Genomic DNA, 7,340 nt, shown 5'->3' with positions numbered 1-7,340 from the left:
GGGGGGGGGGCGAGGTGAAAAGTGTAATGGCTGCGGAGCTCAGAGAAGTCTGTCATATGTCACCATTAGCGTAGCCAGAAACTCATTTGTGGGTGGGCCTAAGAAAAAGTAAGTGGGCCCAATAAATGTAATTGAAAACAAGTATATTTTGCACGAGCACGTGTGTGTGTGTGTGTGTGTGTGTGTGTGTGTGTGTGTGTGTGTGTGTGTGTGTCCTCCACATGCGCCCTAGCTTCATAATAACAATGCGCCGAGCTTCAGCACTCTGGCCTGCGCACGCCGATATGTTCCGTATTTGATCATTTTTAACGATGTTGGAGGAATCTGAAGGTGGTGAGTCATTCTGGCAGATTGTAATTAACACCTGTCTCATGCAGGTGTTCTGACATTGTAAACCTCACACACAGAACATTGTGGATGTAACAAAATAAATCAAGAAATGATTCCCATCTGAGCATTTTAGCATTATTATATTATTATATTAGCACCAGGGGCATTGCAAGATTTTCAAAAGTGTGGGGGATGTTGTCTGTGCCTAAAATAATTTGATGTTATTCATCTTGTTAGTTTAATTTCCATAATAGCGGAGCAGGTGCGAATTTTAGACGCGTCGCACATGTCTCCGTTTTAAACATGTTTAAACTGTTCAGAATACAAATCCAGGCTCTGTGTCATTAGATTGGTGCGACTAAAGTTTGTACTGAATGAAAGTTTACTTTAAACCATGTTGAAAAGAAAAGGATCCAATAAAATTGTTTCCCCCTCATTTACAGTCAGTACAGCGCAGTGTGCGTGGCTCTGGGGTTAATCAAGTTTAGTTTTTTCTCTTTGCAACAATCTTCACAAGAAGGCAAGACAGTTAAATGGCAGATTACAGATATTTACATTTGACTGTTTATTTTGACGGATAAACTCAAGGATGTTGGTTGTTTTGAAAGAATTACCCCAACGCACTGTCATGTTGTGAGGGTGGAGATGGCGGACCAAGTGTGGTGGAGGGTTCCAGGAAGCAGAAGAGCAGGCACGGATGAAATAAAATGGATTTAATAGCAACGTGGGCGACAGGACAAAACGAGACATGCACATACAATGATCCGACAAAGGACAGGAGCAAAACAGGCGGTATAAATACACAAGGCTAATTAGGAAAACATGAGTAGGTTAACGAGGGACAGGTGAGAACAATACGGGACTAATCAGGGCAGGAGAGACACAGTCAGGAGGGCAGGGCAGATTGTGACACGCACACTGATGCACACACAGATGAGCTGACATTTTAATCATTATGCACATCGCGGAGGTAACTAAATCAATCAAGAAATGATTCCCATCAGAACGTCAAAGGTTTATACTGGACACTGTGCTCAGCGCGGCTCGGAGCGCCCACGGTGGACAGTGAGCTGAAGATCTAGAGGGGAGCGCAGCGCAGAACCACGACGCATGCGATAAGATTTCCTCCCATTGAAGCGGTCTGGAAACTCGGTCTCTCTGAGGGATGTGTCACTTGGAAAAATGTTCTCTGATTGAACTTTGGCTGAACAGCGCTTGTTCCCGTCTAATATGGAGACGCATGACGCATCCAGTCTGAGGCAGAATAGCCTCTTCAGCTCAGAAAGCACCTGTAGAGACATTTGATCACGCACAAAGTTTAAGTGGAGCAGAAGCGGTCGGGCCATGGCAGGTGGAATGTTCCTAGCCTACATGAAGTGAAACTGTTTAATTGTAACATTAATGTGTTACTGGTCTGGTTGATTAGACCAGTGTTTGATGCGGGAAACACACACACACACACGCAGAGATTCAATAAGCGCATGCTGCGCAAACTCCGGCACGCCGTCAGACTGAAGAGAGAAATGAGCGCTGCCTCCTCTGTGATAAAAACTTAAGAGATTTTATAACAAAATTTTAATTCAAGGCCAAATTAAGATATTAGCTTCTATTTTGGGATGACGTATTAAAGTCGGGTCCGCTCCAGCCAGTGACTCCGAACCTGAACTCATGTTACTGCAGCATTTGTTGTTCCAGTCCGCGTGGCAGCGGATCGCAGATTCAGCCACACCATAAAACAGCGATAAGTCAGTCTGAGGCAAAGTGAACCTGAACTACTGCATTGAAATCTGGGGAACAACATATAAAACTTACACAAATTCCATTTACATCTTACAGAAAAAAGCAATAAGAATAATCACTAGCAGCAACTACAGAGATCCATCCAATCCATTATTTATTAAATTAAAAACACTAAAATTCTATGATCTGGTGGACTACAATATTTTCAAATTTATGTATAATGCAAACAAAAGGAACGTACCTGCAGGATTAATTAAACGATTTTCAAAAAGACATAGCAAATATGATTTAAAGGGACATGAATTATTTAACATACCTAGACATCGGATACTCGTAAAGGAACATTGTGTCTCCATACATGAAGTTAAATTGTGGAATAAATTGAATACTGAACTCAAGAATGCAAAAACAATATTGACTTTCAAAAAAGAGATAAAAAATAAAACGATTAACTTATATAGATCCATTACATAAATGTGTGAGGGGAGGGGGGTGGGGGGGGGATGAAAGGAAAAAAATAATAACCTAGTAGGTGCTTGTATGTGTATATATGTATGTATATAGATCTATAACTTAATGCTTCTTTCTGTGTAAATTGTTTTCTTTTTCTATTTTTTTCTCAAATTCATGAGTTGAGATTTTGTCGGCCAACAAGTCCAGGAACTATATTGTTCAATTTCTTTAAGAATCATATGATTATTTCATTTATATTAATGCTATTTTAGTTAAAAGGGGCAGACAACATAAGTTTTTCTTCTTTCTGTCCCCTTTTTCATTTTGGCTTGCAGCAATTTAGTTCTAACTGTATTTTTTTTTAATGTCAATAAATGAAAACAAAAGATTTAAAAAAAAACCTCATGGCTATAGCTTTTCCCTTTTCCTCTATAGACATTTGATTACGCACAAGTAGCTGACCAGCTCAGGTTTACGCAGAGCAGAAGGAAGGAGAAACGTTCCTACTTAAAAAAAACCCATTAAATTGCATTGTTTATGTGCTACCTGGGCACTCTAAATATTTATTTAAAATTAAATAAAATGAAATTGTAATGGTATTGAATGTTTATTAATTACTATTTAAAAAATGAAAGTGATGGGGAAAAAGGTTGATCATATTTTTTTAACCCTGTCTGTTTAGCTTGACGTCTGATATATATATATATATATATGTATATATGTATAGCCATGCCCTGATGTGGGGGGGGGGTGCGTCGACATGGGTGCGCGGCTAAATAAGTTTGGGAACCACTGACCAAGAGGATTGGATACTTAGATCGTAAAACCGTAGGTGATAATAACCCTTGATGGAAACAGCAGAGGCTTGTTCACAAGTTTAACAATTTTATTTATAAGACACAACACAGATAAGATTTACTAAAAACAACCCAGGTCGGGATTAAAAAGATTGACTAAAACTCTAAACACGAGAGGAGGGAGGAGCAACGACAATGCTGGCCCTGGGACTACACACACAACGCCATCCAACTACTATTTAAAAGCACAAGGCCGCTGTAGGGAACCGACACAAAAGACAATACTATAAAGTCAAAACACCCAGTGCTTGTTAGGTAATTTGATTTTATCCCATATTACCTTAAAGGACGACACACCCTTTGATAGAGAGAGAGAGTAAATTGATTATTTGTAATGTCCATGTGCATGACTCAACCAGCCCCCATGTCCATGTGTGTGGCTCAACCAGCCCCCACTCTGCTCCAGCCTCAGCCTTTACCTCACCAGCTCTGCATACCCGTGGTCTCCATCAGGAGACTAGAATGTTAGGTAATATTTAACCTCCATAACCCTGGAACCTGTAATAACACACATGACAACAAGGAAGACATTTTACCCTGAGTCTCCAGAACATGGAGAGTTAACGCAGAGAAACCTCCTCCGAGGCTTCCCCACGTCACTCCCCTGTGCTCCCAGTTCTTCAGGGGCTTTATTCACCAAATGGATGGGGGAGAAGGCGGACCTTCTCAAGTTACAGAGGTACAGGGGTTTCTCAATTAACATCCTTGCTCAACCTTTTTATGAACAGCCAACACAGAGATTCATGATGTGTAATGGGCATCTTTTAGGTCTCAAAAAGGTACATTTATAAAAATACCCAACAGTGCTCCCTTTAACTAAAGCTCATACACCCCCCCCCCCCCCCCCCCAGAAATGAGTAAAACCCCCGACAAACCCCTACAGCGGATACTCTAAAAGAAACTACTACCCTCCCAGAGACAGCACTGTCCTCAATGTTAACCACGAGTCTCACAAAAGTGTTCCTTCCTTCCCCCTCTAGAGAAGACGACTAATGATAAAATAGAACCGGAAAAGGTTTAATAAAAAGAACGGGAAAAAACAGTAGCAGGCTAAGATCTGTGAACAAACACGCATTGTTAAACCTATTCTAACGAATCACAAGAAAGCTATGAATGTTCTAAACCAATACCTCATCGGCCGACCGCTTGCCAATGTAAATTCCCGGTTGTTCACCCCTCAGTCCTGCTCACACTTCATAAAAAGAAACCGACTAACAATACAACCTTTATTTAACTAAACTAAAGCAAAGCCAGGTCACTCACCACTTAGCTGCACCCACGTCTGCACCCAAAGCGAGGCATTCGGCTTTTGCGGCTAGACCCCAGCTGCCCTAATTATAGCAGCCCTCTAATTACACACCTGGCCTCTCCTGCGTCAGCGGCATGACACGTACGACAGAATTACTTCCGGGAACTAAGGTGACCCAGTTACACATGCAAATGAGAGTTGGTGGCAGCAGAGAAATGAGGAGAAGTCCTAATAGTTACCGTGAATTTGGCTCGAAATAAAACACGCCTTAAAATTTTATAATCTGAATTCACTATCAAGACCTCTGCATGCCCCCTCCACATCTTACCCTCATCTTTGTTTAAAAGTGCTTTTCAGTCCATCGGTCCCAGCGTGCTCTCTATAATTAATGCTTCTCTGGTTTCTGGTCAGGTCCCTGCTTACTTTCAGAACGCTGTCATCCACCCGCTTCTTAAAAAACAGAGTCTTGACGCCTCTCTCCATAGCAGCTTCAGACCCACCTCTAAACTTCCGTTCATCTCCAAGATCTTGGAAAAGGTTGTGGCTAAACAACTCACAGCTGCTCTTGATGAACATAACATCTATGATAGCTTCCAGTCAGGTTTTCGTAGAGCTCATTCTACTGAAACAGCTCTTCTTAGGGTCTCTAATGACCTTCTGACTCACAGTGATGCAGGGGACTGTTCTGTTCTGGTCCTGCTGGACCTGACTGCAGCCTTTGACACTGTTGACCATCACCTGCTACTGGAGAGGCTGAGAGACTGGGCAGGCCTATCAGGATCTGCTCTGGAGTGGTTCTCCTCTTATCTCTCTGAGCGCTCCTTTTCTGTGGCCGTCTCCAAGTTTAGGTCCTCCACCACCTCTCTTACCCATGGTGTCCCACAAGGTTCTGTGCTGGGGCCTCTACTCTTCCTCCTCTATCTGCTTCCTCTTCAGCACATCCTGAGCTCCTTCAAAGGAATCTCCTACCATTGTTATGCAGATGACGTCCAACTGTACATCTCCTTTAAGCCCCATGAGATGTCTAAGCTGCAGCTGTTACACACCTGCTTAGACTCTATCAAAACCTGGATGGTGGGAACTTTCTTCAGCTGAATGAAGATAAGACTGAGATCCTCATCTGTGCCCCAGACAAGCTGGTTCCCAAAGTCAGAGACTCTCTTGGTCAGCTTGCTTCCCACACCAAACCTTCTGTCAGGAATCTTGGTGTGACCTTTGACCCAGCTCTCACCCTGGATTCTCATGTCAGTTCTCTTGTTCGCTCTTCCTTCTTCCATCTCAGGAACATTGCTAAGCTGAGTCCCATTCTGTCTCGCTCTGAACTTGAGGCAGTTCTCCACACCTTCATCTCCTCACGCTTAAGCCTGATTTATGCTTCTCCGTCTGCGTCAGTGCGGAGACACGCAACGCCATTATCCGTCCTTGCGTAGGGCTCCGGCAGGCACGCAAGTACGTACGGAGTCGAGCCCACTTTTTTAAACATCCGTCGAACGTAACGGATTACGCAAGCTTGTGATTGGTCAGGATGCCGCCGTTGTTTACAGCGCCGCCATTGCAAAGAGAGCCGAGTTTAACTAGCGGCAGACACGGAGAAGCTTGAAGAATACCTCGCGAAAAAACTCTAAAAATATGAACGTTTCATCCTCCTGTGACTGGAGGAGTGAAAAGATACGCAGCAAGCATTTTATTTGTGGACGGAAATGACAGGAAACGTGTGTTTAGAGGTGGGGAGCGCATGAAGTGGTGGGAGAATGAAAGACAAATATGTCCATGTTAAAAAGTCTCTTATATACACAAAAAACACAATATAAACACACGATCTTGGACCGATACATGACAGGATACCACAGAACAGCGCTACGCCCTCCGTGGTCCTGCCAGGCAATTGCTTTGCAACACTCTCCAGAAGACGGAGAAGTAAAAGAGCAAAACGCTTCCGTCAATCCGTGCGTGTCTCTCCCTTGCGGAGCTGACGGAGAAGCATAAACCAGGCTTTAGACTACTGTAACTCTCTTTTCACGTGTCTGAGCAGAACCTCCCTGAACCATCTACAGGTGGTTCAGAATGCCTGTGCTCGGCTTCTGACCAAGTCCTCCAAACACACCCACATCACCCCGCTTCTCCTCCAGCTTCACTGGCTGCCAGTCAACTTCAGGGTTCATTTCAAGATCCTGGTTCTGGTCTATAGGGCCTTACATGGACAAGCACCATCTTACATTGGTGATCTTCTGAGTCCCTACACCCCCAGCAGGTCCCTGAGGTCCAGTGATCAAAGCCTACTGGTTGTGCAGCACCAGGCTAAAGGTCAAAGGTGACAGATCATTTGCTGCTGTGGCCCCCAGACTTTGGACCTCTCTCCCCCTGAGCCTGAGATCAGTGGACTCAGTGGACTCCTTTAAAAAGCAGCTGAAGACTCACCTGTTCAGGCTGACTTTTGTATGACCTTCTTCACCACTCTCTCTTTATTCTGCTCTCCCCACCTATTCCACCTTCCTCAGGATCCACTGATTTCCCTCTTTCCAATTCACTCTCTCTCTTTCTTAACATTTTTTAATCACAATTGTCTATTTTTTGCTCATTTCAAATATATTTTTAACCATTTTCTAAATTCTTTTTTATATTTTTACGTTTTTGTTTTTGTGAAGCACCTTGTGGATTTTATCTTGAGAGGCATTATAGATTTTTTTTTTATTCTTCTTTTTCTACCAATC

General features: G+C 43.2%; 1 pseudogene; it reads left to right on the top strand.

Moving 5' to 3' along the window:
• LOC139071633 (uncharacterized) overlaps positions 1–7,104 on the top strand; it is a 28,752-nt pseudogene extending 21,648 nt beyond the window's left edge.
• Positions 7,105–7,340: the final 236 nt, after the last annotated feature.

Source organism: Nothobranchius furzeri, chromosome 9, assembly GCF_043380555.1.
Source record: "Nothobranchius furzeri strain GRZ-AD chromosome 9, NfurGRZ-RIMD1, whole genome shotgun sequence".
Taxonomy (NCBI): domain Eukaryota; kingdom Metazoa; phylum Chordata; class Actinopteri; order Cyprinodontiformes; family Nothobranchiidae; genus Nothobranchius; species Nothobranchius furzeri.
Note: the sequence above shows the minus strand (reverse complement) of the source record. Positions and strands in the feature narration are given on the sequence as shown.